The sequence below is a fragment of the Tursiops truncatus genome, chromosome 9 (genome assembly GCF_011762595.2).
Source record: "Tursiops truncatus isolate mTurTru1 chromosome 9, mTurTru1.mat.Y, whole genome shotgun sequence".
NCBI lineage: Eukaryota > Metazoa > Chordata > Mammalia > Artiodactyla > Delphinidae > Tursiops > Tursiops truncatus.
In genome coordinates, this window is record NC_047042.1 from 20,654,073 (window position 1) to 20,675,942 (window position 21,870).

The window sequence follows — 21,870 nt, forward strand, 5'->3', positions numbered from 1 at the left end:
TGCCGGCGCCGGGTGGGGGGAAGGGAGGGCGCCCCGGGTCCTCGCCACCCGCTCGCGCCCGCGGGGCCCAGGCAGGGGGAGCGCGGGGGCCGCTTGCGCCAGCCTGGAGGGGGCGGGAGGCGTCCGGTTCTCCCTCGGAGATTTTGCGGTCCCCATGGGGACAGGAAATGGAGCCTGTAATTTCGGTAGCATCGAGGGGGATGGCTGAAATCTATTTTCTGTATCGTTTCTGCCTCGATAATGCGCGGCAGGATTTGTAGAATTCGATGTAGAGGACCCGCCTAGGTGTATTTCGCTACAGAGGGAGATGGGAGGGAATGGGATCGCAAAGGGTTTGGTCCTGTAGAAGATGCTTGATTATTAGACCGTTTAGACGTGATCACGGAATTTGTATTTGTGACACAGGCTCCAACGCCAGAAAATCCTGTCAAAAAGAGGGGTGTGGAGCGCATTGGCGTCAGCTGGAAGCTACCAGAGGCCTGAGCTTTTCATCCCTATTAGGGAAATGAGGTAGTGTGCAGGGCCCGGAGTGTGCTGTTTCATAAGGTACCCTCCCTCCACCCTCCTCTCCGCTCCGTATTCTTAAGTGTTGTGAGTGGTCCTGTTTGAAATACCACCCTTCAGAAAGAATTTTCAGCCATATTCTTTTTTTCCTGCAGCAAACGATAAAATCCAGGAGCATTGACGTTTTTTGGCCAGACCAAGTACTTGCTGCAAAATGTTTTAGCATCAGAGAAAGGCAAATTGTTAAGCGTTCTTTTCAGACACGACTGCGCGGTTTTCTTTTAAAAAGTAGGCTAGTCATATAATTTTCAGGAAGTATTTCTATAAAATAGATGGTCCTACCTATTTAGATGTTTGATACACAGTTTTGACAGTGGTACAACGTGGAGACTGGTTGAAAATTAGATCTTTATGTGATCAAAAGCTTAAAGCACGTAGTGATCTTTATTATAAATGTACATTGATACACAGTATCGTGAAAGTATTTTTGTTTGTTTTAGGAAAAATGAAATGTCAAGCAGTTTTAGCGTTGCTGATCTAATGGTAGCTTAGATCATGAAAAATTCTCTGTTTGAATTAGAAAGGTATATTTTCGCAATTTTTAAAAATGTTGTGCACGAGTATGTAGCAACAGTGTTACTTTTTTGATATTTTGCCTGTAGCAAAGCTTTGACGTCTAAGCATAGGCATCAGGTACTCTGGCACAAGGTAAAGGATCCCTCAGCTTTGGAGAGTGTTGTTTCCAGGAAAGTGGTTTTGAGGATGGAATTTATACGACTTTTAGGCTGGGATTTTAGGTGATTAGTATTTTAAAGCAATTTTGTTTTAATAATTACATTTAAAATTTGAAGGTGCCTGGAAGTCAGCATTTGCAGCTCAATATCAGTCTTATTTGTGATGTGTGAACAGTGTATTTGCTCTTCTAAGTTATTTGAATGAGAACGTGAATATGGGTATAACATTGTCGATGTATTGGATTGGCTGAAAATAAATAAGTAAGCATTCTTTAACAATTCTCTGGAGCACATAAATTGCTTTTAAAGTGAAATGACTGTTAAAGAGAAAGTTTTCTAGTCTTTTAAATTACATTTAGAATCCTCCTTTTGAAGGCTACAGCTTACATTATTAAGCCTGAATATAAGCAATGATAGCTTTTATTCCATGATTTATGTAGGTTTTTTGAGTAGTGACTAGATAGTAACACTATGGTAAGATTTTCTTTTCTTTCTTTCTTTTTTTTAATGGAAATGCTGCTATTTTATAGAGGAATAACTAAAAATCAATGAGAAGGATTGCTTTTCAGTGTCTTGGTGATACATTTAATGGTGAAAATCTTTACCTCTTAATTTGGGAAGTACTCATATCCTTCTGAAGTTCAGATTTAACTGAATTGAGGTTCTGTTTTATTCAACTAAGAAATTTTTTAAGCAACAGAAGTATTAAAATAACAAAATTATATACATGCATTTAATATAGATATAATTGCAAATATAAAAGTCCTAATTTGCAATACATTTCTCATTTTTCTGCGTTTTTTGTGAAAGTCTTAGTGAATGGATGACCACGTGTCTGTAGTTTTAAGTATATATCTCTTTTTGGTATTGCTCTAAGTTGGATAGTTGATAGGATAGCACATAGGATAGTTCAGTGACTCCCACAATTATCCCATAGATCATTGATTAACCAATCTTGATCAGAACTGGAAATTAGTTATAAAGACACCAAAGCAAGGAAAATAAATCCTTCTCTCAAAAAACAAACAAAACCCCCCAAACCATCCAAAAGATGCAGCCCCCAAACTCCATTAAGCAATTAAACTCCTGTATTTATTTGTAGTAGTTTTTTTTAAAGTCTTTAGTCAGAACTGCTAAATTTTTACATTGACTACCATTCTAACAAAAGTTATTTGGATTAAATGAAAGTGTGTGTATGAAAGGCAGGGCATTTAGTAAATGTTGAGTCAGAAGCATGATGATTTTTTTTTTAACCCCATAGTAAATAAAAGATGGGTCAATCCAGATAGAGGAAGGATCGTTGACAGTAGATCTGAAAGTTAAGAGTGATGAACAGGAAGGTTATAAAAGCATACCAGTTTATGTCCATTTAGCATAAGGGTTGATGCCTTACAGACCTAAAACCTCTGAGGCCATATAGTCATAGTACTGTAGCCGACTTGCATGACAGCCTGAGTCATCAAGTAAAAGTTAAATTTATTTCTTATAAAAAGAAAAGTGCAAAACATTTTAGATTTTTTAAAATTAGTTTTATTTTTTATTTTATTTTTAAAATTTATTTATTTATTTTTGTCTGCGTTGGGTCTTCATTGTTGCCCACGGGCTCTCTCCAGTTGCGCCAGCGGGGGCTACTCCTCGCTGCTGTGAGCAGGCCTCTTATTATGGTGGCCTCTCTTGTTGCAGAGCACAGGCTCCAGGCGCCTGGGCTTAAGCCCTTGTGGCTCATGGGCTCTAGAGCACAGGCTCAGCAGCTGTGGTGCACGGGCTCAGTTGCTCCACGGCATGTGGGATCCTCCCGGACCAGGGCTCGAACCCGTGTCCCCTGCATTGGCAGACGGACTCCCAACGAGTGAGCCACCAGGGAAGTCCTAGATTTTTAAAACTATGAAATAAAAATTTTGGTGTATAAAGAGGTAAACTACTAAAGAGTTCGCAGCCCATTTTCCTGTAAGATTAAATAAATTATTAACTGGTAAATGTGGAAGGTAAAAGTGAACATGTGCTGAAGGTGTCCAACATTTAGAATTACAACAAACAGGGACTTGTGTGGCGGTCCAGTGGGTAAGATTCCGTGTTCCCAGTTCAGGGGGCCCAGGTTCGATCCCTGGTTGGGGAGCTAGGTCCCACATGCATGCTGCAACTAAGAAGTCCACATGCTGCAACTAGAAGATCCTGTATGCTGCAGTAAGAAGATCCTGTATGCTGCAACTGAGGATGCCACATGCTGCAACGAAGACCCCGTGTGCCACAACTGAGACCAGGCATAGCCAAAATAAATATATACATAAATATTAAAAAAAAGAATTATAGCAAACAATAGAACAAACATATTACTAGATAATAAGCTGCCTTAACTGATTCCAGTAACCAGTAAAACTTGTATAGATCTTCTAATTTTTGTTAGAATTTTTGCTTTGCATTTATTACCTTATTTCCTTAAAATGACCCTGTGAAGTAGCCCAAGACAAAACCAGTGCATTTCACTAAATTTTTGCCTTGAGAGTGTAGTTACAGAATTTAATGAAAATAGAAGCTTTCCTTAGAATTGAATAATTTGAGGTATGTAATTATCAATGATTTTAAAGGGATAGATGTTAAAAGGTTTTTCAAACTAGGCTTTTCCTCCATCTTTCTAATACTGTTATTCTGCAATTTCAGGTTAAATTCACGTTGAGAGTTTTCATCATTCCAACCAAATATTTGTCACTGCTGAGATAGTAGTTTACTATGATTTAGTTTTCCCATGTAACCTTTTGCTTTTCATGCCTTGTTTTTTCATTTGCTTAGTTTTGTCTTTCTGTATCCTCCAGCAGCTCAGTAAAATGCTTCTCAGTACAATTTTCCACATGGTCAAATCTGTCACATAAACTTACCACTTCCACTTATTCCTGTAGTCATCCCTTCTGTAGCTGTCCTTCCTGCTTTATTCTGGATTGTTTTCTGTTTAGGCCTGCTGCAAAGCTGTTATCTTGGGACATTCTGGGAATTTTTTTCACTTTTGTTGAGTCCCTTTTTTCCTGGATCCCATGCCTTCCTTTTAGTTTATTCCTTCTTTTTGGTTTCTCTACTATTACCGTGAAAGAGTGCATGAGATATTTTGGGGGGGGTTCGTTTTTACCCTCACACTTGACTGTTGTGCTGTTGAGTCACACTTGACTGTTGGAAATCATTTTTCCTTAAAAGTTTGGAGGTGTTCCTTTATTGCTTGGCTTCCAATGTTGATGCTGAGAAATTTGATCTCCAAAAAACTGTCTTCTGTCCTATCTGGGAGAGTTCAACCCTTTCACTGAATTTTAAAATTTCAGGTATCTTTAAAAAAAAAATGTTTTATGAGCTCTTCTCTATTTCTGTATTATAGCATCTTGTTTCTTTTTCATGGGTACAGCATCTTCTGTTATCTCTTCAAGGATATTAATTACAGTTTCTTTGACATTTTCTTCCATGCCTTGCATTGTTTTTGGTTCTTCTTTTTTCTGTTTGTTTTGGTCTCTTTTTGTTGTTGTTGAAGGCTTTCTTCAGATCTGTGTGATCCTCAGCAGTTCCTTCATATTCAAGAGAATGTTGCAAAACTAATTGAAAGCTCACTGGGCATGCATGAGCATAGCTTAGTGACTAATGAACTCCCTTGTTTTTAATCTTTATTTTTTCTTCTCTAGGTGGTGGGTAAGAAGGCTTTCAGTTTCTTCAAATAATGGTCCTTCATTTTTCTGTCCGTCTGCATAAGTGGAATAATGGAGCGAGGAGAGGATTGGCAGAAGTAATGAGTATTGATGGCAGAGTTCTAGTGCTGGGTGGAGGAAGAAAGCTACTACAGGTCTCACCAGTTTCTAAATTTTCACTTAGTCTCCTTGTATTCATACCAGCACTCGCTTCTCCCTTTTTCTGTGTGTGTCGCCCCTGAGGCTGGAGCCACCGTGTGATTCAGTTTTGCTGAACACCTCTCATTCCCTTAGGAGTGTGGGGGTGGGAGCGTGGGCGGGGGGTGAAGCAGTGTGGTTCTGTCATCTTGCCTTTCCCAGCACCTCCCATTTCTAAGCCCTTCTGGGGTGCTGCAGAGTAAACAGGGTTCTTTGTCATTATTTCTTTCTATAGGGACTTACCTTAACCTTCTTCCATTTATGCCAGGTCATTTACCATTCCACCGTCAACGTTCTGTCTTTATAAATTATATCTCAGGTTACAGTTACAGTATCTCCTAGTTACATTAAAGGTGGAATTTATGTTTCTAGTTCTTTTTTTCCCTATTGTTGTGGTATGTTTTTCAAGAAGAGATCTTAAATTTTAGCCTTATTTTGATTTGTTCCTATTTGTGGGACACTGGTGAAATCACTTAATCTTTTCGAGCTCATACTCATCTGTTACTATCGGTGTCCACAGCATGGTTGTTAGAATTACATGAGCCTGGTATATGGTAGGCATTTGTAGGGATATTAGTTCCTAACCATTCTTTGCTGTATAACACATTGGACACGTTTAGTTTCACTGAATTCATGGGTATGTATAACCTGTATAGTTTTCCCATTGGTATCCTGGTTTCTGAGAATTTTTGGTATTAGTATGAACCATACTAACTTGCTGAAAGAAGTTTATATGTCAGAGGTTTCCAGTTATTATAGTAAATGTCATTAATTTTTCACCATCCTCAAATGAATTAAAGTTTCAAATTACAGATAAACTACTTAAAATAGGATATTGAAAAGATAATGATATTTTTTCAGTTAGAGTAAAAAGAATTCTGATGAAATAATTGTGGCTTATATAAAATCTTTGTGTGTGTGTGATTAAGGAGAATTAATAATAAATGTACACTCTTACCAACTAAACTAATTTTTTATCACTTTAAACATTTTTATTTCTGAAGGTACATTAAACTTTGTACATTTTTTTTGAATTTTAGATTTAAAATATTTAACTTTTTTTTGAAAATATTTAACTTTTTATCATGAAAAAAATTTAATTAATACAAAAGAAACCAGAACAGTATACTTTTGGTTTTCTCCTTTGAGGATAATGAAAATGTCAGAATTAGTAAATTCTGTCAAGCTTTTTTGAGATGGGCCACAAGCTGATGCAGTGAGTACTTAGGTGCAGTTTGTGCTAGAATATAAGCTTCTTGAGGACAGAAACAACAAAAATAAGAACAAGGGTTAACATTTATAGAACTATATACTCAGCACTTTATATAAATTTTTATTTAATTTTCACAACTTTTTTAAAGTTTAGTTAGATAGTAGACTTTTGAAAGTGCTTTATGGAAGCTCAGAATAATTTAAATGACTTGCTGAAGGATATGAAATAAGTAGTAAATCTAGGTTTCAGATCTTTAGATAGTTTGACCTCAGAGCTCTCTCTCTAAACTACTGTGCAAACCATGTTAATATTTTTAAAACTCCTTCATCCAGAATTGTACCTTGCATTGTGAGATAGTTTGCCAAGTAAATGAACTGAGCTTTGATGGAAAATTAGGACTTATGTAAATGGAGATGATGGAGACAGGCTTGTTACACAGGAGGGATGGTGTGAGCAAGATTGTAGAGACAGGAGTGTGTCTGGCATGTTCAGTGGTCTGTGAGAAGAACCATTTGGCTGGGATTGATGATTTTGTACAAAGTTGTGAGATAGGACTGCATGGCAGTTGAAAGTCTGCCATAATCTGCTTTCTGTTTGTCTGGATAAGGAGTTCAGACTTCATTCTGTGGGCAACAGCAAGGCACAGTTTTTTAGTAGGGCGATAATATATTCAAACTGGTATTTTAGGAATATTACTTTAGTAGCATTGTTTAGGAGAGATTGGCTGAGAAAATTGTAGAGTCAGGGGTATTGGAGACTACTGTAGTAGTGAAATGACGTGATTTTAGTGGTGAAATGATTGGTGCTCCTGGACATGAAAAGGAAGATTTTAAGAGGGATTATATGATAGGGCATCATGGTTTTCAAATATATAGCAAGAAAGGAGAATTTACATGTTATTTTATGCTTTCAGATGGAGAGAATAAGCATTTTTTGAAAAAATGTGGGTATGCCTGTAAGAGAACTGGTTCAAAAAGATGGATGTGAGTTTGAGATGGAGGAAAGTACCTTATTAAAGTTCTGTTATCAGATGCATGTCAAATTAGTAGTGAGTCCAAGGGTGAGGTTTAAAAATGTTGCTCTGTATGTAGGAGATTCTGTTCAGTTAACATGTGTGCTTCAGTGTGTCTATGTGGAGGGCTTTTTCTGTGAGGAGCAAATAATCTCAGATCATTAATTCTTAGGTAACCAGCGGTTCACAGTCTTCAAAAGGTCTCTAAAAACCCCAAGATTAGGCATGGTCCCTTAACCTTCACTCCACTCAACAGTTTGACAGTTTACATTCCATTTGTCCTTCCCCTTTTAGCATCCCCTGCCATTTTCCTTATCTCTGCTGCAGCTATTTTAGCATTTGGTTTACTTTGGGGCCCTTTTACAGTAGTAGACTCTCTGGCTTTGCTAATGACCCTGTTAGTTTTCTTATGTCTGTTGTTAGCACTCCTCAAATCTTAGCTTAGTCCAGAGGTTTAGATCTGTGTATTCAGTTGCCTGCTTGACATGACCACTATTAGGTGGTCCATAGAACTGTAAGAGTAATATGTTCACAACTCATTGTCTCCCTTACACAAATTTGTCTTTCTATGTATGCTCCTTACCTCAGTGCTCAAGTTTGAATACTGAATTCTCCACTTTAACTTTATCACACCTGTAGCCAGATCTTTTCGCTTCTAGCCACTGTCTTTCCCATCTATCTACTTTTATGCCTTCCTTTCTTTTAGTATTAGTTGAAAGCTAATTATCTCTAGCCTAATTATCTCTAACCTCAGTTATTGAATAACTGCTTCCTTATTGGGCTCTCTACTTCACATCTATGATCTTTCATTTCATTTTTCATTCTACAGCCTAAGTGATAACTAGAGATCTAAATGCCTATTTGATGTCACTTTTCTGTTTATGAGATGATGTTCAAATTCCTTAAAATGTCCCCTAAGGTTCTGGATGATCATATCCTCGTTTAGCTCTTCAGCTTCTCCTCAGTGCTCCTTGCTGCCTAGAACTTCCTGCATCCATTATCCTTCCATCTCTAGTTCCACACTTCTACTCCACTGAACTTACTCATCTTTTAGGACTGAACTTGAAAGGGAGGCCTTTGCTACTCCCTGGACTAGATTAGGTCTCCTTGCTGTCTCTTCCCATATCACTTTGCCATATCCTGACTTTCTTCACTTCATTTTTTTTAAAAATTTTTATTGGGGTATAGTTGATTTACAATGTTGTGTTAGTTTCAAGTGTACAGCAAAGCAAATCTATTATATATATATCCACTCTTTTTTAGATTTTTTTCCATATATGCCATTACAGACAATTGAGTAGAGTTCCCTGTACTATACAGTAGGTCCTCATTAGTTATCTATTTTATATATACTAGTGTGTATATGTCAGTCCCAATCTTCCAATTTATCCCCCCCACTTACCTCCTGGTAACCGTAAGTTTATTTTCTACATCTGTAACTCTGTTTCTGTTTTGTAGATAAGTTCATTTATAGCCTTTTTTAGATTCCACATATAAGCAATATCATATGATATCTGTCTCTGACTTCCTTCACTTAGTATGATGATCTCTAGGTCCATCCATGTTGCTGCAAATGGCATTATTTCATTCTTTTTCATGGCTGAATAATATTCCATTGTATATGTGTACCACATCTTCTTCACCCATTCCTCTGTTGATGGACATTTAGGTTGCTTCCATGTCCTGGCTACTGTAAATAGCACTGCAGAGAACAATGGGGTGCGTGTATCTTTTCGAATTACGGTTTTCTCCAGGTACATGCCCAGGAGTGGGATTGCTGGATCATATGGTAGCTCTATTTTTAGTTTTTTAAGGAACCTCCATATTCTCCATAGTGGCTGTATCAATTTACATTCCCACCGACAGTGTAGGAGGGTTCTCTTTTCTCCATACCCTCTCCAGCATTTATTATTTGTAGACTTTTAAATGATGGCCATTCTGACTGGTGTGAGGTGATACCTCATTGTAGTTTTGAGTTGCATTTCTCTAATAATTAGTGATGTTGAGCATCTTTTCATGTGCTTTTTAACCATCTGTATGTCGTCTTTGGAGAAATGTCTATTTAGATCCTCTGCCCTTTTTTTTTTTTTTTTTGGCTGTATGCGGGCCTCTCACTGCTGTGGCCTCCCCCGCTGCGGAGCACAGGCCCCAGACGCGCAGGCTCAGCGGCCATGGCTCACGGGCCCAGCCACTCCGCGGCACGTGGGATCTTCCCGGACCGGGGCACGAACCCGCGTCCCCTGCATCGGCAGGCGGACTCCCAACAACTGCGCCACCAGGGAAGCCCCTCTGCCCATTTTTTGATTGGGTTGTTTGTGATATTGAACTGCATGAGCTGTCTGTATGTTTTGGAGATTAATCCCTTGTCGATTGCTTTGTTTGCAAATATTTTCTCCCATTCTGAGGGTTGTCTTTTCATTTTCTTCACTTCATTTTAATCACATGTTTAGTTGTCTTCTTCACCAGACTGTAAGCTCTCTGGAATCTGGGGCTGTGATTATCTTGTTTCAGGTCAGGCCTTCAACTTCTGGGTACTTGATAACTTTGAGAAATGAATAAGTTGCACTACGTTACGGCTGTTTTTGCCTCCTCAGAAGAGATGTCTGATTGTTGTTCAGGAAAATCTTGGCAGGTTATTTCAAATGTGAAAACAGCAGAAGGTGATAATGGGATGAGAAGTTGACCAGCTGCTCACAAACAATGGGCAGATTGTCAGGTGAGCACAAGAGGCAGGTATTAATGGCATGATAACTAGAAAGAAAATGAACTGTGTGGATAATAATAATTGAATGTTTGACTCATCTTGAATTATCACAATTGCTATTTTATATATTCTAACCTCAAAAAATTAAACTTACTACACATTGTACAAACAGGATATTTTATATTTTTAATCTGAGCTTGTTTACAAAATCTGTAATGCAATTATAAATGAAAACCTTTGCTCTGTTTGGAATTTATTTAGACATAAAATTAGGTAGGAATCATAATTAATTTTGTTCCAGTAATTAGTTGTTGTTTTTTTCTTTTTTTGCGGTACGCGGGCCTCTCACTGTTGTGGCCTCTCCCGTTGCGGACCACAGGCTCCCGACGCGCAGGCTCAGCGGCCGTGGCTCACGGGCCTAGCCGCTCCACGGCATGTGGGATCTTCCCGGACCAGGGCACAAACCAGTGTCCCCTGCATCGGCAGACGGACTCTCAACCACTGCATCGCCAGGGAAGCCCCCAGTAATTAGTTTTTAATACCATTCACTGAATAGTTTTTCCTTTCCACACAAATATAGAATGCCAGCTTTTATCACATACTACTAAAAATCAAAAATTTCCCTCTTTGAAATGCAAATCAAAACTACAATGAGGTACCACCTCACACTGGTCAGAATGGCCGTCATTAAAAAGTCTACAAATAGGGACTTCCCTGGTGGTACAGTGCTTAAAAATCCGCCTGCCAGTGCAGGGCCACGGGTTCGAGCCCTGGTCCGGGAAGATCCCACATGTCGCGGAGCAACTAAGCCTGTGTGCCACAACTACTGAGCCTGCGCTCTAGAGCCTGCAAGCCACAACTACTGAAGCCCGCATGCCTAGAGCCCGTGCTCCGCAATAAGAGAAGCCACCGCAACGAGAAGCCCACGCACTGCAATGAGGAGTAGCCCCTGCTCGCTGCAACTAGAGAAAGTGTGTGCGCAGCAACGAAGACCAAACGCAGCCAAAAACAAACAAACAAATTAATTAATTAATTAATTTTAAAAAGTACGAATAATAAATGCTGGAGAGGGTAAGGAGAAAAGGGAACCCTCCTGCAATGTTGATTTAATTGGGTGCAGCCACCCATGTAAATTGGTGCAGCCACTATGGAAAACAGTATGGAGGTTCCTTAAAAAAACTAAAAATAGAGATGCTATATACTCCTAGGCATATACCTAGACAAGACTATAATTTGAAAAGACACATGCACCCCTATGTTCATAGAAGCACTGTTTACAATAGCTAAGGCTTGGAAACAACCTAAATGTCCATCAACAGATGCCAGGATAAAGAAGATGTGGTGTATATATACAGTGGAATATTACTGAGCCATTAAAAAAGAATGAAATAATGCCATTTGCAGCAACATGGATGGACCTAGAGATTATATCATAGTAATCAAAGTAAATCAGAAAGAGAAAAAAAATACCGTATGATATCACTTATATGTGGAATCTAAAATGCAACACAAATGAACATAACAAAATAGAAACAGACTCACAGACATAGAGAACAGACTTATGGTTGCCAAGGGGAAGGGGGGATGAGGGAGGGAAGATTGGGAGTTTGGGATTAGCAGATGCAAGCTATTATATATCGGATGGATAAACAAGGTCTTACTGCATAGCACAGGGAACTATATTCAATATTCTGTGATAAACCATGAGGGGAAAAGATAATGAGAAAGAATATATGTAACTGGGTCCCTTTGCTGTACAGCAGAAATTAACACAATGCTGTAAATCAACTATAGTTCAATAAAATTAAAAAAAAAAGTTCCCTCTTGCCACTTAGTGCTCTCCCACTACTTCCATTCTGGGGGTGATCTGTTTTATGTCCCAATGGTTTTGCCTTTTTCAGAATGTCTTTTAAGTTGAACTATCTAACTTTTTTCATGTTTGGCTTCTTTCACTTAGCATGTTGCTTTTGAGTTGTTACATTAATCAGTTCATTCTTTTCTATTTCTAGTAGTAGTTCATTGTATGGAGACACCACACTTTGGTTTTTCGTTTGCCAGTTGATGGACATTTGGATTGTTTCTAGTTTTTGATAATTATTAAAAAGCCTGCTACAAACATTTACATACAAATCTTGGGATAGATATATGTTTTCATTTCTCTTCCGTAAATACCTGGAAGTAGAATTGCTGGGTTGTATGGTTAAGTGCATGTTTAACTTCATAAGAAACTGTCAAACTTTTCTAAAGTGGCTGTACCATTTTTCATTCCCACTAGCCCTTTGATATCGTCAGTTTACTAAATTTTAGCCATCCTAGTGGACATGTAGTAGTATTTCATTGTGGTTTTAATTTGCAATTCCTGATGATTAGTGATGTTGAACATCTTTTCATGTGCTTATTTTCCATCCCTATCTCTCTTCTGTGCATGTCTGTTCAAACTGTCTATTATTGGGTGTTTTCTTATTATTAGGAAATTGTGAAAGTTCTCTACACTGTGAACAAGTTCCATATGAGATACGTATTTTTGCAAATATATTCTCCAATTCCTTGGCTTTTCTTTCTCTTAATATTGTCCTTTATACTTTTTCACAGCAGAAAATTTGAATTTTGATTAGGTCCACTTTATAATTTATTTCTTTTATGGTTTGTGCTTTTTGTGTCTGAATTAAGGGAGCTTTGCCTAACCCAAGGTCATATAGGTTTTCTCTTATGTTTTCTTTTAGATACTCTATAGTTTTAGGTTTTAAATTTAGGTCTGTGATGCCTTCGGAAAATTTTTGTATTTGAGTTTTGTTTTTTTGTTTGTTTGTTTGTTTCTCCGGTACGCGGGCCTCTCACTGTTGTGGCCTCTCCCGTTGCGGAGCACAGGCTCCGGACGTGCAGGCTCAGCGGCCACGCCTCACGGGCCCAGCCGCTCCGTGGCATGTGGGATCTTCCCGGACCAGGGCATGAACCCGTGTCCCCTGCATCGGCAGGCGGACTCTTAACCACTGCGCCACCAGGGAAGCCCTGTATTTGAGTTTTGGATCAAGGTTCCTTTACTCTTATTTTTCCTTTTTGATTAACTTAAGAGTTATTTTGTAAAGTACCCCTTCCCCCCCCATCCCATAGAGATTTTTATTAAATATATTGATTGAATTAGGGGCAAACTGTAATTGTTACAGAATTATCTTTGTACTTAAAAGCTACATGTATATCTTTACCTATTCTTTTATATCTCTGTAAAATTTATTGATATTTAATACATATTATGAGTTTTCTTGTATTTTGTTTTATTTTGGGGAGTTTTTTTTTCCAGATTATTACTGGTATATAAGAAAGCTTTTGGTTTTTCTACATGTACTTGATAATTGGGTATATAATTTTATAACAGTGAAAGGTTATCAATTATAATCAGGAACAGGTTGAATTACAGAAAGATTACTTTGTAACGTTCAGGAAGTGATTTGTTTGTGGTACATCAAGCATTGTGTTTGTCTTTAAAATCTGAGATCTCTAGTAGCAGAGTGTATAATTATTCAACTTAAACATTTTTAGTGCTTAGATGCTGTGGTAGGTGTTAACAAAAATGACTAAATCAATAGTTTGCAGTCCATGCCTTCAAGTAACTTAAACAATCTAGCAGGGTACTAGAAAAAGTAGTTATAATATTTAGTACAGTAAGTTAAATACCACAAGGCAAATGGAAAGTAGTGGTGGTAGCTAGTGGGAGTGGGCGCAGGTAGATGTTAAGAATCCCTTTCTTTCTTAAGAATCCCTTTCCTCTCCCGAAGGGATGCAGGAGGAAGGAGAGGGTGTTTTGAGAGAAACTTTGAAAGACAGTGTGGTAGGATTTCAATAAAGAGTTAAAGAAGTTCTAGTTAGAGCGTTATATGAAGTGTAACATTCATGGGAACTACATAGGAAAACTGAGCTATGCAGTGTCACAGATACTGAGGCAGGAAATAATTTATAGATGTTTGATTCTCTTTATAGCTTTGACATTATATATTGCTAAGCATCTTTATTCTAGCCCTTCATCGTAGATTTTAAAATATCAGTTGTTTTTATAAGATACTCTGTTTTAACATTTCTCTGAAGTCATTGCATGTCTTGTACATACATAACTTAGCCCAACTTCTTTGAGCATAAGAAGATTTTGTGAAGGCTGCATTAGGTATTGCTGTGTAACAAACTAACCTAAAACTTGGAGGCTTAAAACAACCACCATTTTATTGTATCTAATGATGTTCTGGGTCAGGAATTCAGCAGGATTGGCTAGGTAATTTTGCTTCATTCGGGGCTGACTGGGGTTACTCAGTGGTGTTCATTTGATGGTTAGTCTTGTCTGGTGAGTCCATGATGACTTTACTCATGTGCCTGTTGCCTGTCAGGGATGATGAGATGCTGAGCTGGTCCCCTCTCTCTCCTGTCACCTCGGTGCCTTTTTACATGATCTCCTCATCAGGATAGTAGGATTTCTTACATGGCAGAAGGAGACCAAGAGACCTGGGTGGAAACAGCAAGGCTTCTTCTAACCTAGCTTTGGAAGCTTGAAACAGTTCCTCCCTGTATACTTATTAGGGCCTTAATAGGTATATTTGTTTTGTAAAATTTTATTAAGAGCATATTCTACATTGAACTGAAATAGATAAAGCACCTATAGGAGAGTTATTTAGTGGTATTAGCTAAATACATAACTTTTAAAAATTTAGAACCTTAATTGGTTGTATGAAAAAATATAATTAGGAGTGTATAAAAAGAGCATTTGTTCCCACTTATGTTATTACATTAACTGGAAAGAACTGTATGATTTACTGTTTGCATTATAGAGTATAATTTTAACTAAATAATTGTATAATGTCGACTTAAGAGGTCTAGAATGTGTCACTTTTTTTTTTTTAAAGAGAAATTGGGGCTGGATAGTCAAGGGTCTTTTATTCATTTCTCTTTTAAAAAAATAAATTTATTTATTTTTAAAATTTATTTATTATTTTCGGCAGTGTTGGGTCTTCATTGCTGCATGCAGGCTTTCTCTAGTTGTGGTGAGCGGGAGTTACTCTTCGTTGCGGTGCTTGGGCTTCTCATTGCAGTGGCTTCTCTTGTTGTGGAGCACAGGCTCTAGGCACGTGGGCTGCAGTAGTTGTGTCTTGCGAGCTCTAGAGTGCAGGCTCAGTAGTTGTGGCACACGGGCTCTGTTGCTCTGCAGCATGTGGGATCTTCCCAGACCAGGGCTCGAACCCGTGTCCCCTGCATTGGCAGGCGGATTCTTAACCACTGTGCCACCAGGGAAGCTCAATATTTGTCACATTTTATATAACAACTATAGTGTAAGATTCAGTGACTAGAGTGGTTTAATTCTGTAACCTAGATACCAATTATAATATCTCACTACTTAATATCTTTGTTTTACAATATATTGAAAAAAGAAGAAGTAATTATACTTCTGCTTTAGAGGCAAATTTTTCCTGCTAGGTCAATGAAGAAAACCTGACTTGAAATCTTTTGCTATGGCAGGAGAGGGAGCCCAAACCACTCTTCCATGTTATGCCTGGCTTGGCTTTCCTATAGGTATATAAGTATTTTTGTTTTCCTGTTACTTTTCTTTTGGTGTTCTTGGGACTACTACTGCTATACTATTTTGTCACTCTATGCATGTTACTAGAGGCTTTACTAATAAAATTCTACTATTTGTTTTTAACAATAATGGCTACATTTATCAAGTGCCTTTAATATACTGGGCATGTGTTGGAAATAATGCATATGTTGCCTTTAATTCTTCTAAAAAATCTAAAAGATAAATGCTGTTGTCTTTGACAGATGAGAATGCTGAGGCACAACACAATTCAGTAGCTTGTGTCAGTTGGTCAGTTGGTGGTAGAGCTGAAATTTGAACTTAATATGTCTAACTGCAAAGCCTGAGTTATTTCCACTGTACAGTAGACCACCTGTCCGAGGTTTCATTTTCCGTGGTTTCAGGTACTTGGGGTCAACCACCGTCTGAAAATATTAAATGGAAAATTCCAGAAATAAACAATTCATAAGTTGTAAATTGTGTGCTGTTCTGAGTAGCATGATGAAATCTTGCACTGTCCTGCTCCATCCCTCCCAGTTAATCATGCCTTTGCCCAGCACATCCACACACTGCATGCGCTACCCACCTGTTAGTCACTTAGCAGCCATCTCAGTTATCAGATCTACCGTCATATTCATGTACCCTTATTTTACTTAATAATGGCCCCAAAGCATAAGAGTAGTGATGCTGGCAATTTGAATATTCTCTTGCTGTACCTAATTTATAAATTAAACTTTATCGTATGTATTGTAGGAAAAACATAGTATACATAGGGTTCAGTGCTATTTGTGATTTCAGGCATCCAACCGGTTTTAGAATATATCCCCCCAGGGTAAGGGGAGACTACTGAATTACAATCCATTTAAAGTTTCTTCATCTCCAGCTGTCTTAAACTGTCCCATTTTCAACATTTTGTCCCTTTTTTTCTTTTCTTTGCTTTTGGCCTCTAATATGTTAGCCAAAGCAACCTGCCTATTCCTTTTTTTGATTTCTTTCTTTTTTTTTTGGCCTATTCCTGAGTAGTAGGAAACATAAGAATTGTACAGTTTGAACTTCCTCTTCATATCTTGAGGCAGAACCATTTTTTGCACTGCTGTACAAAACATAGAATGTTGTTACTGTATGAGTCATTGTACTATTTCCCCGTTATAAAAAAAAAAAGAAACATAGAATTAAGGAATACTAGAAAAGAGGGAGTCTTCAGAGGTCAGTTATTATTGCCCCTGATTATATAAGCACAAGCAGCAGAAGCTCCATGACACCCCCTCATTTCAGCAGTTCACAAGTCCTTGTGTTCTTAGTCGACTGGGTCTGCATAAGTCTTTCAAATCTCGGGGTTCTTAGTGTATCAGTTTTTACAGTTATGTCCATAAGGACAATTCACCCTGATTTCAGCAGTTTCCCTCTGTGTGGATGGGTAAACAACTCCAGAGGAGGAGTCAGGTGTTTTAAATACCATCTGCCTCATGCCTGTCAGATCTCAGCCATCCCTTAAATAGGAAGGAAAAGTTTTCTTCTTTTCCTTCCAAGTTTCTGTAGCCTGTTTATACATTATTTCTTCCCCTATCGTACAACTCTATTTACTGGGCAAGACTTGATGCAGAAGAGCCAGAAGTAGTGCTTATATATGTGCAGGTTATGGGTTAGAAACTGTCTCTTATTTTTAAATATCAAAAAACATTCATGGTAAATAATTCTCTTTATAGTTACTGGTTTTCTTTCCTAATGTGTGGTAGAAGAGTTTTTAACTAGAAACAAGGGGACCTGATTAGGAGTTGTCCTGGTTCTGCCATTTAGTGTCTGTTCCTGGGAAAATCTTTTAAGTGCACTGAGACCCAACTTTTTGCTCTGTAAAATGAGGATAGTAGGTGAGATTTCTAAGTTGTTCCTATGAAAAAACAAATTCTGTGGAAACTTTTCTGACAACTGCCCCACTCCAACACTATCTTATTCTTCTCTTGTTGTATCTCCACTATACCCTGCTTATTTCTAGAGTTTTATAAAAGAATTTATGTACTTTCTTATATTGCATTATGACTTCTCTAATTTGTCCTGTACTTCTTTCTTATGTGGATTCAACAAGTACTTACTGCCTGCTGTACACTTGGCACTGTGGGGGGAATGCAAGGAGGAAAGCTATTTATATTTCTCTTTTTTTGAAAGGAGCATTTTTAAAATTAATTTATGGCTGCGTTGGGTCTTCATTGCTGCACATGGGCTTTCTTTAGTTGTGTCGAGTGGGAGCTTCTCATTGCGGTGGCTTCTCTTGTTCCGAGCACGGGCTCTAGGTGCGTTGGCTAAAGTAGTTGTGGCTCGCGGGCTTAGTTGCTCTGCAGCATGCGGGATCTTCCCGGACCAGGGCTCGAACCCGTGTCCCCTGCAGTGGCAGGCAGACTTCCAACCACTGGGCCACCAGGGAAGCCCTATTTATATTTCTTGCTTTTAGAGTATTTATAATTTAATTGGAGAGATAATTAGCTGCAGTGTAAGCAAGGCTCTGTATTGTTACTCATCTTGTTTCTTTTTTCTGCGTATTGACCTTTTTTTTTGTCTTCTGTGACTGCTGACACTTTAGATGCTTATCACTAGCAACTTGTTTGTATTTACTTGAACCATTTTCTTCTTTTTCCCCTGGAAACTGCATTCATATTGAACATCATTTATATGCAAAACACTCTTCTAGGTTCTGTAGAAGATAACAAAGATGAGTAAGATATGATAACTACAAAAGAGTTTATAATCCAGTAGGGCAGATGGAACAGCTACACAATCAGAATTCAAATCGTAAGAGAGAGAGGCAGTGTTGTAGGGATCTTGGAGTGCTTAATGAAAGAAGCTGAATTTCACCTAGATCTTTCAGGATGTATAGGATTTTGGTAGGCAGAGTTGGGATGGGCAAGACATTCCAGCTCAATGGTATTAGCAAAAATACTGGAGTAAGACATTTGAATAATAATGAATCAAACATTCTGGAATTTTGTGTATGTATACATGTGGATGAGTAGTAGAAGAAATTATTAAAAGATAAGGTGAGTCTTGACTAAGATTCTTGAATGGCATACTATGGGAATTTTCTTTTTTTGGTAGGGTTTGTTTGTTTAAAGCAGAGGAGAGTGCCATGATAAACTATACTTTCAAGGAATATTTGGTCACTCTATGCTTAGTGGACTGGTGGGGAGGAGAGAAACTCTAGGTAGGAAGATCACTTTTTTTCAAAAGGTATTGAATCAATGGTGGTGGTAGCTATGGAAAGCGAAAGGAAGATAGACATATTTTAATGGAAAAATAGACTGAACTGAGCAGGTGACTTAATGTTACGGGGAAATGGAAGAAGGAAGTATTATAAAGGTTTTTGAGAATTTTTTGAATTTTAATGTTAGGATGTTGTGCCATTAACATAAAGAGAGAATTAAAAGGAGAGCTTGAACCTTAGTTATATGATAAAGATGATGATTTTGGTGTTAACTGTTTCTTACGGGGATGAAGGCGTGGAATTTGGTAGAAGGGTTGGGTTGAGAGATTAGTTTGGGGATTCATTTGCCTAAAGTTATAGTTTAAATCATAGGATTGCATTTTTAGAGGAAATAGAAAGAAGAGAGGAAGCATGCCTAGGGTATACCCTAGGGGAATGTGCAGGTTTGGGATGATAAATTGTGAGTTATTGAGTAGTCATGTAGGATAGTGCAGTTTCACTGCAACTTAGGGAGAATTTTGAGTTGGAGGTCAATAATGTCTGTTGCACTAAGGACTGAGAAAAAAGGGCTGAGAAAACATTGGATTTGGTGGTCTTGATTAGCTTTGTTGGGGGAGGAGGTGTGATAAGTGTCTTCTTTCCCCATCCACTGTATGTGCAGTCCTTTCTCTTTTTATTGTATCCTTCATCTTTTTCTTTCCGTTGATGTTCTTATTTTTGTAATTTACTTTCCCTTCTGCCTCCCCACTTCAATTCTGTATCACTTCTCTTATTCTCCTGCTTCCTGCTTGTTCTCAGATCTATTTCCAGCTATACTTATTCGTGGGTGGGGAAGGATAATAGAGGAGGATATCAGTGTTGTTGCTAGACCGATCAGTTTCATGGACTGCATTATTGCAGCGTGAATTATGGCACATATAACAAAGCAAGTAAAACTGTGATCACATGAAGCCTATTTGAGGTTGGGCTACACGAATGTATTGCAGCTGAAAGCTTTAGCATGAAATTCTACCAACATTTCTTAAGAACTGCCAGTGTGGATTTTTATGACACTTATATTTTAAAAAAAAAAAAAAAATCTGAGGACTTCCCTGTGGTCCAGTGGCTAAGACTCTGTGCTCCCAACGCAGGGGGCCCGGGTTCAATCCCTGGTCAGGAACTAGATCCCTCATGCCACAACTAAGAGTTCACATGCAAGTAAAGATCCCGCATACCACAGCTGAAGATCCCACATGACACAAGGAAGATCTCTCACGAGGCAACGAAGAGCCTGTGTGCTGCAACCAAATACCCGGGCGGCCAAATAAATAAATAAATAAAAATAAATATTAAAAAAAACCTAATGAGCCTGTATGAATATCCCTCTTTATAACAAAATCTGTGGTTTAATAAGTCTTAATATTGTGTGGGATTTCTATCTTTCTCTTAAAAACTATTAAATCTAACAAATGTATATATGTATACATATTCATATATGTATACAATTATAATTGTGTTATATTTTCTTTTTTTCTTCTTCTCTTTTTAAATTATAACATAACCTTGAGGTAATGTATGTAAAGTGAGGCAGAAATGCATTTGAATAGTTGTAAATGAAGGGAGGACTTGGGAAAAAGTAAGATTATTTGTGTGTGTTTGTTACTTTCTAGTATATTAATTCAGTGTTTTATTTTGAAGTGTTTTTTACTCATCTCTTTCCTTCTAATATGGCTTAAGTGATTCTAATTCTTTCTTAAAAAAATATTTGTCTGAAAATAATTGTCAGTTCTTTCAGGGAGAAGATTTAGGCTAACAACTTATTTATACATGTAATACATAAATATGTATCCCTTTCTGTTGCAGAAATTTTAAATAATTTAAAAGTACATGAAATAGGAACCAAGAGCTCCCTTTGTTCCTTAGGTGTTTGTGTCTGTCCTTCCAGACCTTTTGCTATGCATTTACATACATACATGTTTACATATATACACTCACAGAAAAGAATATTCAGTTTATTTTTTAAAACCTAAATATCCTATATGCATTTTTCTGTAACTTGTACTTTTTAACTTAACAGTGTGTCTTGGAGCTCTGTCCATTAGTGTTAAATTTATATACACATGTACAGTATGTGTCTGTGTGTATGTTTTTCTTTTAATTAACTACATTTTGCCTTTATAAATTTATATAAAGTATAGATTTCAGTAAGCTTTTAATTTTAGAATAGTTTTAGATTTACAGAAAAGTTGGGAACTTTGTACAGAGTTCCCATATATGCTATACTCACTTTCTCCTATTATTAAAAATCTTAAATTTGTATAGTATATTTGCCACACTTAATGAACCAGTATTGATATATTATCATTAACTAAAGTCCATATTTTATTCACATTTCCTTAGTTTTTACCTAATTTCCCTTTTCCGTTCTAGGATCCTATTGAGGATAACACATTTTAAATTAATTAATTAATTAATTTTTGCTCTGTAGAGTTTTATTTTTTAATTTAATTTTTTTCAGTTATACATACACATGTATCTATTCTTTTTCAAATTCTTTTCCCATTTAGGTTATTACAGAGTACTGAGCAGAGTTCCCTGTGCTATACAGTAGGTCCTTGTTGGTTAGTTATTCTAAATATAGCAGTGTGTACGTGTCAATGTCAAATTCCCAGTCTTTCCCCTTCCCACCCTCCCTCGCTGGTAACCATAAGTTCCTTCTCTAAGTCTATGAGTCTGTTTCTGTTTTGTAAGTAAGTTCATTTGTATCATGTTTTTAGATTCCGCATATAAGCAGTGTCATACGATATTTGTCTTTCTCTGTCTGACTTACTTCACTTAGCATGATAATCTCCAGGTCCACCCATGTTGCTGCAAATGGCATTAATTTATTCTTTTTAATGGCTGAGTAATATTCCATAGTATATATGTACCACATCTTCTTTATCCATTCATCTATTGATGGACATTTAGTTTGCTTCCATGACTTGGCTATTGTAAACAGCGCTGCACTGAACATTGGGGTGCATGAGGATACCACATTATATTTAGTCATCATGTCTGTTTAGGCTCTTCTTGGCTATGGTAGTTTCTTAGAATTTTCTTGCTTTAGATGACCTTGAC

At 37.6% G+C, this 21,870-nt stretch overlaps 1 protein-coding gene across 1 annotated transcript in view; it reads left to right on the forward strand.

Annotated features, from left to right (window-relative positions):
- The window catches only part of RSBN1L (round spermatid basic protein 1 like), a 65,293-nt gene that overhangs the window by 697 nt on the left and 42,726 nt on the right, over window positions 1-21,870 (forward strand). The window lies entirely within an intron of this gene.